The following is a 12,235-nucleotide window of genomic DNA, read 5'->3' on the forward strand; positions in this document are numbered from 1 at the left end:
TTTACATCATCACAACTGTAGCACACTGTTATGTGACTATTTTATACATGTGTTTTGCATTACGTATTACAGCTTCAATGTATTTCACATTTTACTCTTTACATATCCATCATACTATGAAAACTATCACAGTGCACCTGTTACTCACATGTATACATATACAAGTATTGTACATTGTTTTGACACGAGCATCCTGCACCTGTTTCTTACTTGTATACAATATGATAATTATAATTATGTTGTATCACAATTTTAGCACACATTACATGATACTTCACTATACTCATTGAACAGTATCTCAAAAAATGTATCTGCCAGGATGGGTCCGATGACTTCAAAATGCTACATGCAACTTGTGATATCCTGGGAGGGTTGGAATGTGTTGCTGTGTGGCATACTGATCTTACTACATTTTGTAACTGAACTCATATTAATTATGCTGAAATACACATTGCATTACTTATACCAAAATAAATGCGTATCCCAATATATATCATCCGTGGTCTCATAATGCTTCACACCCAGTGTGGACAGATACTTTTTTGAGATACTGTACATATTTACAAGTCATAGCACACAACCTGTTTTGTCAGCTTTAGATAATCATTGTGCATTGTGACAACTAGCTCCCTACACCTGTTGGCCATTTATTCTCATTCATTTAACCTTATCACAATTTTTAGTACACTGCACATGTTTATTACTGTTTTACTTCCAGTTTTCATCACAACTCCAGTACACAAGGAAATCTCATGTTTTACTAGATGCAGTATACTGTATATATTAGTGTGTGAAGGGGTGAAATAAGCAGATGCACATTACACTTTGCAACAGAAGATTTCCCATCAACTGTGAACATTCATTGCAATGTACAGTGTGTGATATTTCAGTGTTGCTCAACCTTTTATTTATTTGTTTTTCCAATCCCCCCCCTTCCCCCCTTATGTTTTTAAATCTCCGAAGAACTTTACATTAAAAAATACTATTCACTGATAGTTGTGGCTTTCCCATGATTGGTATTTTGCATTCATATTACTAGAATTCATCTTTTAAAAAAATAGGACTTTATATTAATGGAAGAGTAATCTTTCTTGGTTAACTTAGTTTTCAAGTTTACCAGTACATTACTATAATCAATTTATGTGTCTCTTTAATAGTGAAGATTGATACTTCAGCTCTTGTATATACTCTATAATATTTCGTACATAATCAACAGTTTAATAACTTAATGGTAACCACTAAGTTTTCTAAAGTGGCTGTAGAGTGTTTGAATTATGTCATTATGTTTTACAATGGATGGACTGATATGCATCAAATCACATATTTAAGTTACTGTTTCATGAAAGATATATTTGAATGTTTATTTTATGGGCAAATGGTCCCATGCTAAACAAATATTACTGATTTTAGGAAACAAAATAAGATTTTTCTTATGTGGTAGGGGAATTTGATATGTACAGTAACTGGATAATTCATGTGATGGACATAGTGAAATACATCAAACTGAAATATTTTTGGACTATAAATGTACTGTACTTTAAATATTTATTATAAGGGAAGGGTTCTCTATACCATATCACCAAATCACTGTACTCAACTAAATTACAATCTTACTTTGTGTAACTAGGGCCCCATATTGTACCTATGAAACCCAAAAGTAATCAGCCTGATTGTCCATCAGTAATTGTGTCTTTTTCATAACTTCACATTGAATCAAGATATTGCAGTGAAGTACAGGGTGTGTCTAAAGTCCCCATACTCAAAGTTTGGCAATTTATATTTTCATGCAGCAAATGCTGGCACGATTGCTGAGTAATGTACTGGTCACGTGACTTCGTACATGAGCGGGTAGAGGGACGCAAGTGTGAGTCAGTCGACAATGAATCTTAAGCGGGCACAGAGGGTCGCTGTGTTGGAGGCGTACTTTGAGTGCAAATCTTATCAACGGTGTGTTGAAATCTTAAGGAGGAGATTCCCCCGATAGCCTGACACCATGTAAGGCTACTGTTTATGAACTGGTGAAACATTTTCGTGACACAGGAAATGTGAAAGACAGACCAAAAACCAGGCGGCTGTCAGTAGTGACATCAGGGTTTGTTGCAATCTTCCCGTAAGTCACTGCGGCATTTGTCAGTGTATTTTGAGAATTTATTTACCCATTTAAATGAAACCAGGCCTCGTCCGTGAAAAATGTCGTGTCCAGCCCTGTGACATTGTTGTGTGTGTGAACCTGTTGAACCACCGGCAGTAGTGAACACACTTGTCTGTGTCCAACGGGCGCAGCTCATGCACTGCCCTGAATCTGTATGAACGTAGCTTTAAACATTTGACAACCCTGTGAACGGCTGAACAAGATGCTCCACTTGTGACAAACGCCGCAATAACTTACGGGGAGATTGCAACAAACCCTGGTGTCACTACTGACGGCCGCCTGGTTTTTGGTCTGTCACATTTCCTGTGTCACGAAAACATTTCACCAGTTCATAAACAGTAGCCTTACATGGTGTCAGGCTATCAGGGAATCTCCTCCTTAAGATTTCAACACACCGTTGATAAGATTTGCACTCAAAGTACGCCTCCAACACAGCGACCCTCTGTGCCCGCTTAAGATTCATTGTCGACTGCCTCACACTTGCGTCCCTCTACCTGCTCATGCGCAAAGTCACATGACCGGTACATTACTCAGCAATCTTCTGCGATGTTGCCAGCATGTGCTGCGTGAAACCATGGATGGCTATCGTTAGCTATTAAACTACTAGAAATTACCAAGCTTGGAGTATGGGGACTTTTAAGACACCCTGTATAATATGCTGTTATGTAATCACCAGAGAATGTGCTCTGTGGCATATTAATAGCATGAATCTTCTAATATTTGTCCATTGAAGGGGAACTTATTATGGTATTTGTAAACCTTTCCATTTATCTTTGCTGATAATTTTACAAATTTCACATAAATATCTTTACTTTCTAGATAAAATGCATAGTACAAAATACTGATATATGTCAAAGGTCAAGATCACAGCTGAAGAACACAAGGTAAAATTTCCCAGCTGACTGTTATGTACAGAATCTCCGTAAAACATCCTTCATTACTTTATGCAATGCTCAAATGATATTCATTCAACTAAAGTAAATTTTCAAATGATACACACATTTGTTTTTATTCACTTTTCACATATATTCTTCCAAGTGTATACTTCCTCTTTATTTCATACCTTGTTTCCTTTGGGGATCATTATAGATCTAAGCATATAATAAAAATGCAGTTTTATCTCTTCCCTTGTACATTATTAGTAATATATTCTGAAAAACAGTTTACAGAGACCTCAGCAAATTAGCATTCTTCTTGTATGCCTCCTTATCTCTCAAATTCCTATTTTCATCATAAATGAAGCCTACAGAATGGAAAAGTGACCCTTGGTGTTGTCTGCTATGTATCTCCTTCATTTCTATTCAAATACTGCACCGGTATGTAGGATTTTATTTGTTTATGTTCTTTGGCACATTATTTTAATTGGATGCAATACAATTTTTAGGAGTCAACCATGTTTAGTTTTAACACTGGGGGGAGGTCAATCACTTCATGATGAACCTTACTGCATTTTTCATTGTTCTTGTTCTCACGTCTTATTATTCCCTTATAATTTTTCACCTCTGTGAATGATATTCACAGATATTTATGGCCATTTCCCTGAATCTTTTTTTACCACTGTAGGTTAAATTTTTTAATCTAATGACAGTATAATATCTGGTGACTCTTGTATTTTGATATTAAATCTATGAAGTAGAAACCCCAGGATCCCATGAACATACACATAAGACTGAAGATTTAAATATTGAATAACTTTAAAAGTTAGATAAAGTTTAACTGTAGTGGATATCCTAAAATAAGAAGATGGAGGGGATAAAAACCTAATAGGGGAGGCTTCCATAAATAAAGTGATGAGAAGGGATCATACAATTAGAGTTTGGTGATCACTGATTAGTCAGGTTACAACTGATTCCATTTATGCAGATGGATAAGGGTCCCTTCCTACATGTATGTACAGTAGTTGCATCACAAAGTGGTGCATTTTCTGGCTTTCGATTGATAGATGAACGGGAAAGAATTTTACTGTACTTGCATATTTGTAGTGTTACAGAATTCTAGACTATTATTTTTAGTTGGTTTCAATGTCATTATTGCATGGTATTTGTTATTCTCTCTATGAATATATAAATAGACAGTACAAGTTGGTTTATAAACACTTTCAAGACTATGTTATGGTGATTAATCCTGATTGGATAATATGACCTCTTGGTCTATTATAGAACTTTGAAGATCAAGGCTTATATGTTAAAAACAGTAAACATTTGATATTCATGGTTTTGGGATTCACAAATTTTTCATATTCAGGATATGGTAAATGCATACCAACTCCGAATTTGTGACCCTTGACCACCAGTGTTTTCACTTGGACTCTTCAGAGAGGCCTTTGTTATTGATCTCTATTTGAGAACATTTTGTGATCTAATGAGATTAATCTTTCTGAAGAAAGAATTTGAATCCGTGAAAGCTGTATGGTCTTTAGAAACAGTATCTAAATTTAGTGGAGGATAAAAAACTAGTATCCATGAATGTAACTTTACTCCTCACTCTATATTTGGGCCTGAGGTTACATATTTCCAAGTTTGGAAACTGGCAGACATCTTTCATCATTTTCTTTTTCCAATCAAAGTAGTTCATGGAGACATAATTGTAGCATCATACTTGATTTAACAAAATTCTTAATTTTGTCTTAATGCTGTATAATTTGCTCATAAAGACTTCACACATAGTTGTATTACATTAGAGGTGCCACATCATCTTTTGCTTGTATGCATAGTATGTCCTTTACATGGCTGGGAATTGGCTAAAACCCTTATTAGATGATATTGCAATGAACATAGCCTGGCATGGATTGTGTGGCATTCAAGAGTCTGAAAAGTTGATTAATTAATTACTTTCTCTTGTAATTAGAGTGTTCTGCAAGAATTCCAATCTTATTGGTGCCTCCCAATTCCTTGTTCTAGCACTAAGTAAGAAATGAGGTCTTGATACTGAAACCCTGTTCTCTAACTGTGCTGAGAATGGGTAACCCTAAGTTGCAACCACTTCTCATTTAGGTGATTTAAAAAATTGGAACTAAGGTGGCAGATTTTTTTTTGCTTTTTTGTATCCAAGTTGGATAAAAATACTGTACGATTGATGAGCACATGTGCTAACAAGGTATTTACTCCACTGTAAACGAATGTAAACATAGAACCAATTACTGTATTGCGGACTAGTCAATCAGCTGATGCGCACAACAAAGCGTGTCTCTCATTAGGCTGTCGTTAATCAAAGTTTTGTTCATTAATTGAACCATTCGTTAATCGAGGGACCACTGTACTCTAAAAATTAAATATTTGGTGGCAAACTGTTTCCATGCAGCTGAACACGGTAAATCATGTGTCCGTATAACGAATGCAGCTGCAGCACTTGAAGTTGAAGGCCTACGTGTGTCACCCTCTACCATTTGCACACGTACTGGCTTAATATTCTCAGAAACTTTATCGCTTATCAGTGTATCATCTGTTGATACTTTTATGACAGTGTTTTAATTGTTCTTTCCCCTGATTTCACTTCCAGTTCAAAACAAAACGTGGCCTTGACTACTAAACCGGAAGCACTAGTACTGTACCTGTACTATGAGCATGCGCAGAGCTACCAGGGCGCACAGGGATAATTTTTAAATGTTTGTGATACTTCACACGTGTCAGAAATGTGGTTTTGTTTCTGCGTTCACCATTTAATGGATTGCAAAGCAAAAATAACTATTGGAAGCAATAAAAAATACCAAAATCTTATTTTTATTTTTATTTTATTTCTTTAAAAATTTGTCGACAAGCCTCATAAATTAAAAAAAATTGTGGCCTCATTGATCTCCAGTCACAAGTCCTAGGCACCTTGATTTCAATCCCCTTCTTTACTGTACTGTACTGATGGACTACACAAAAGATACCTTAGTTAGAAAATAGAATTTCAGAATTAGTCATGTACAGTGGTCCCTCGGTTAACGAACACAATTTGTTCCAGAAGGTCGTTCATTAACCAAAACCATTGTTTCAATGGGATTTTGGGTAATTGGTTCCATCTCACCGAAAATTACATACAAAGTAAAAATAAATGCAGTAAAGTACACTTACTTTGAGGTGTGTATGTAGAAGGCTCCTGGTTGATGATGGGAATTAGAAGTGGGGGAGAAGAGAAGGAAGTGGGGGTGGAAGAGAAATCACCCCCATGCTTCATGCCGTCATTTCACCCATAAAATTTTAAGTTCACTAGGTGCAATTCAAGATTATTTTCTTTAAATCAACACTGCACTGCACTATATATTGTCAATATATAAAATAAATTTCAGAATGACCAATAATTGTACTGTAAAAACGTATAAATAGTTTATGTTCAAGAGAGCCACAAGCAAGATGTTACCTCCACTGACCAGAGATACAAGTTGACGCCTTTGTGGGTGAGTCAAGTGGCTGATTGGCACACCAAAAACTAGTTTCCTGTACTGTAATTATGTTAAATAAGTGTTAAAATGAAAAAAAAAATTTATATGAAACTTGGAAAATTATTGAATAGTACAACCTTCTTGATATTTACTCAAATGGGGACGAATTTAAGCCCTAGAATCGATTACTGTATTGGCGGACTAATATTCCAGCTGGTGAGCAAGCGTAAGCATGACATGATTTCGTAAAAATTTCGTTAACCAAATTTTTTTTCATTAACCGAATTGAAGATTCTTATGGAAGGTAATTCGTTAGCCGAGGCGTTCGTTAACCGAGGTATAACTGTATTAATTTATTTCCTCAGTCTGATGTATTCCTTTTGATTAAAGCTAACAAATAAAAGAACCTACAAGACTGCCATAATCAGTGTACATATCTTGGAACCATAGGAACTAGAACCCTCAGAGGTGACCTTGACTTGTACAGTACAGTACAATATAACTTTCTTTACAATTTTTAAATGATTTCCAAACAGAAGAAGAAAAAAGGCATATGACAGATGATGGACATTTGCTATATCATAACACAACTACAAATTTGTGGGTGTATGAAAATACAAAAGAAATTTTCTGTAATTATATTTTATTTTTATAGCGCTCAAGAAAAAATATGCCATATCTTATCCTTAAAATAAGATTACTTATTCTGATTCTTGTCTAGGATGACTCAAAAAAGGATTTTGTCAATGTCTGTGAATGTATCATTATAGACACTGTAACAAGGCCTAGGTATTTGTTAAAATTCCCTTGATTAATTTCTCATGTAATTACTATAGGACAGTACTTGACTTATACAGTACTGTACAATACTGCATTTTACTTATAAAAGATAAATACTTTGTGTGGCTTGAATCTTTGGTAGGCCAAATCCTGCAACATTTTTACTGACTCCTATGTATAGTTACCCTCTTTTGGTTCTTGTATGAAAATTTTTACCAATGTTTTCTTTGGTAGTATTTCATCATTTTTTTTTTTTTTGTGTTCACTGATATGAAGAGTAATTCCAAAGAATCTGAGAACTCAACTTATTATGTACTGTAATTTAATAGAGTACAGTGTTATAAATTCGTTTCGTGGCTAAAGATTCATTTTGCATACTGTATTTACTGAGTATGGAAATTGAGGACATGAGCAGTGACTAGGTATATGGATTATTTCTACATGGCTTGTCTCCCTGGCTTTTCACTCTTCATCCCCTACTATTTTCCCCTCTCTTGGATGTATCTGTATCCCTTAATCCCCACACATGAGAAGGAAAGGATTACAGTATAGATTAGAAGTTGATAGAACTTCCAAAGAATAAAGAAGTTTGTTAGTGTGCACTTGCAATGAATGTAGTGCTTCTCCATACCTCAATGTTTACATAAACTGTACATAATTTACATTATGTAAAACTGAGATAGAGTACTGTAAAAGTTTAACCACCCAGAGTTAGGAAGTAATTGAAAATAAATCCATAAAATACATGATGATAGTTTTAAATGAGTTACTGTTTCACTCAAATTACATTTGCTGTAGAATATCTTGAGAGAACTTTGATATGAATGAGTATGATATGTCATTTTGGTGCTACTACACTTATGTGCCAGAAAACTTACTGTAGTTCTTACCAGTTACTGGGTAGAATAGGGTGAGGCAATGAGAAAATTACACACAGAATAATGTGTAAGTAGACTTTATATTAAATACAATAAATTATAAAAGCATGCTGAAATAATCAAATTGCAGGTTCATCCCATAAACCCTGCAAGAACTCATTCAAGATAATGTTTTAATATTACCTGTTGCTCAACCTGTACAATGTATATTACAGTACTGTACTATATAATAATTTCATAGACAGTTAAATTTTTTTAGAGATAAAGATGAGCCTTTATGACATTTTGTTAGCAGCAAGTGACTTATGAGATCCAAACCATTAAAATGCTCTCTGACCAAGCCTACTGTTGCCAGAGTTTGGCAGTTTCTGTGCCAGAATACTCTTATCTGTGTAAACAAAGGTTTTGTTGCAAGCAGCATTCTCATACTGCACTGTTGAATCAGGGTTGAAGATTTGCTCCCATATAATCCAAACATTGTCTCGATAATAAGTGAGATTTCAGGTTACAGTACATAAGCCAAGTGCTGAACTTAAAAAATTGCACGTCTTCATCCATCTCAAGTTCATATTTTCATATTAAGTGCCTGCCAAGTTCTTAATTGAAAAGAGCTTTTCTTGGTCTTTGTGTGGCAGTTCTGCTGCTGTGTATTTAAATTTGGGTCTTTTTAGTGTGCACAAATCTTTAAATTTTTCATATGTCCCTAGCATGGAATATCTTTTGGAGATGTCAATTCTCATGCAAGACGTATAGTTGTTGTATTGTAGAGAACTTTTATTGTGGCACTGTATGCACTATGGCTCCAAGGGCTTTGTGGACAAAAACATCCATGCAGAAGTATGCACCAGCTCTGGGAGTATCATGTTTTGGTGGCTTGACTGTACACAATATCATGAAACAATGTGGAATGCTGTTAAAATTTATGCTGAGAGTGATTCAGATATTGACACTGCAATGTAGGACCGTATACAAAGATAGATAAGCTCATTTATAAATAGCTTAACAGTGCTTCAGGAAAACCATCCCCAACATTGAGCTCCTTATGTGTGAAAAGATCAGTATCTGTAATTGGAACACTGCTTGGTCCCTGAAAACAATTCAGTTTTGTGTTATAAGGTCATAAGCCTGCTATATACTTTTTCCTATGTTAATGCATTTGCTTATTTGGGTAATCTCCCATTAACTCCAAGAGCTGAAATGAATTTTTGAGCATTCAGAGAAATTCCAGGAAAGATCTCTCCATGCTGGGCATGGGAACCAATTTTCTGGCACGTCCCCGGGCACATATGTGGGCTGGCTGCAGCTCGCATGCTTAGTTTATATTCTGCTGCCATCATGCAAGGTTGTTCCTTTGCTCACTGCTATTTATGCATACAATTTGTGTTGTGTAATATTGTACATTACTATACAGTTGTGGAAATGTGTTCCTATCCCCCCTGTGGTAACCTCTCCAAACAGTCAACCTATATGACCTATAGCAAACCTATCCACCAATCACGTCCGTCATTACATGATCAATACCCATTCATTCATAAACAGTGATACCACTGTACTACTGTGACAGTGCCGTTTGGAGACACTGGTTACCACAGGGGGCGTAGAAACACATTTCCGCAATTGTACCAGGACACATCAGCCAAGAATACAGTGTTAAAGCAGCATTAAGACATAAAAAGTGATTACTACAGGTAAATATACTGTACTGTGCAATCAGTAAGTGTGAAACTACTGTACATAGCCTACTGTAGGCTAGTGTGTAGAGATGTACAATCCCTCCTTCACGGTACAGGACAAAGGCAGGCCATCCTGTATCATCGTGTCACCATTTAGCTTGCCTGCATCACAAGCCCAAGAGGACTGTATAGTGTATATAGTAGTATACGTACAGTATTTTGTTTATTTACAATACCTGTATATTGTACGTGTAAAGTGGTGTTTACGTGAATAGCTACAGCTCTATGTCTGTCCATGAGAGATGTATAGATTGGTTAATTTGTGATTTATTGTCTTAAATTTTTTAGTAAAGAATGGAATTCCTAAATTTTGACAAATGTACAGTTAAGAAATTTTGACTTACGGGATATAAGAATGAAATACAGTATTACTTATATTCATATTGACCATTATATTTAATACAGTACATGTATTGTATTACTTGTCGTTGTAAAAGGAGTCCATTAATTGTCTATCACTCTTCAAAAGCTAGTACTGTACTAATAAGTGATGTTTATCTAAGTCACTAACAAAATTAGTCACTCCTTTTCATTGCATACTAGACCACATAATTAAATGCAGATGTTTTACTTCTAGGACTTAATAAGAGGAATGTTCATCAAATCCATCCTAAAAGAAGTAACAGTCTTTAGATAAGGTATTCATTTTAAGATCTTATTTAGAAGAGCTCTGACTTTTGGAACCCAGGAAGTACTATGAGGTAGGTCCCTTCATGTTTTGATTGAGGCAAGTACAGTACTAACTAGATGGATGAATGTTAGTAGACTATTGATACATGACCTCCCTTAATTCTTGTCTTGCTGATTTATAATCTCAAAGGTCACACATTTGATGACCCACAGATTTATAGTGAGAGATTGGGATTAGAAAGAAACCAGTCTTAGACCTCTGGGAAGAAACTGATGACCTGGGTTATTCCCTCCTAACTTAGTGGATTTGCCAATTGACAGGAGCTTTCTTTTATTCCGGTGGGATTAAAAATATTTGTGTTTTGACCCAATGAATTGAAGTGTCTCTGATCCTTGAGATAAACGTCAGATCAAACAATTTTACTGGTGTGGATCTTATAGGCTGCTAGCTTCTTCACCTCAGTCATAAATTTAAATTTAATATTTCAATACAGTACTTCATGTTGCAATTGAATAGTTATTTATCAAATAATTTTTATTATGAGTACCTGTAGTATTATTAAACTCACTACATGTATGTTGGAGATGACAAGATTATATTTACTGTACTACATATTGAAGGATACATTTACAGTAGTTTACATTTCTGTTTGAAAATTGTGGACATGGAAAGCCAAAGATTCTAGCAAACATGATTATATTAGATCACATGCAATATTCCTAAGCTGACTAGCATATTCAAGCTTCATTACATAATACAGTACACACCATGTATACAGTATCAGCAAATGTATTTAAATATCCTTGTCTACTATTTTTTATTGCATTACTGTGCTTGAATGTTTATACACCCGTGAAGAATGTTTTTGTCAATACAGTGTACAGTATCACAGAACACAGCACTCTTAGATAACAAACAGCATTGTGTCTGCAGTCCTATATGGTTAGATCTACACCACTCAACTGTATAATTAACATTACATACTTGTTAGAAGGGTTTGACCACATCCATCCATCAGGTGATATACAATTAATCAATACCCTTGTGGCCACTTTCAACCAATTTTGGCATAAATTATCCTTGGGCAACTCAAGTGTGGATTTGTATAAATGAAGGCCCAATTTGGCCTTTGTTATTATACAGTACAATATTTAGGTGTCTGCAATTTTTTTTAGGAATGATGATCATTACTGGCTCACTGAAAAAAAAAAGGATAATGATTTAGTTATGGATTGCACACATTCCCATACTATGAATATAATTTTTGCATACCATTTTTCTCATATTTAAGTACTGTATTTACAATGTAAAGCATTCATAGTTTAAGATAATAAAGTACTGTAATGTAAGTTATGAAGCTGTGTTTTAACCCTAAAGAGGCAGGGGATTCTCTCAGCTGAATAAAATCATCTTCTGTTAACCAGAAAAAAATGCCTAAGTATACTGTTGCACTCTGACTTTTTTTATTTGTTTTTAGAAATAATTCTGAAGGTGTGGCATTGGCAGACAAATAAATCAAAGTCGATTGCTAGTGTGGCAATTTGATACAAAGAGTCTTAATCATGGTGTCTGGGAACATAATGCATATTCCATGATCTTTGTTGCAAATGGAAATGATAGCTAAAAGATAACTGGACCAGTTAACCATCAACTAGCTTTCCTGGAAATAAGGATTTTTAGCCTCACTTGAATCTCTTG

This window comes from Homarus americanus, unplaced genomic scaffold (assembly GCF_018991925.1).
Source record: "Homarus americanus isolate GMGI-L3 unplaced genomic scaffold, GMGI_Hamer_2.0 scaffold49310, whole genome shotgun sequence".
Taxonomy (NCBI): Eukaryota; Metazoa; Arthropoda; class Malacostraca; order Decapoda; family Nephropidae; genus Homarus; species Homarus americanus.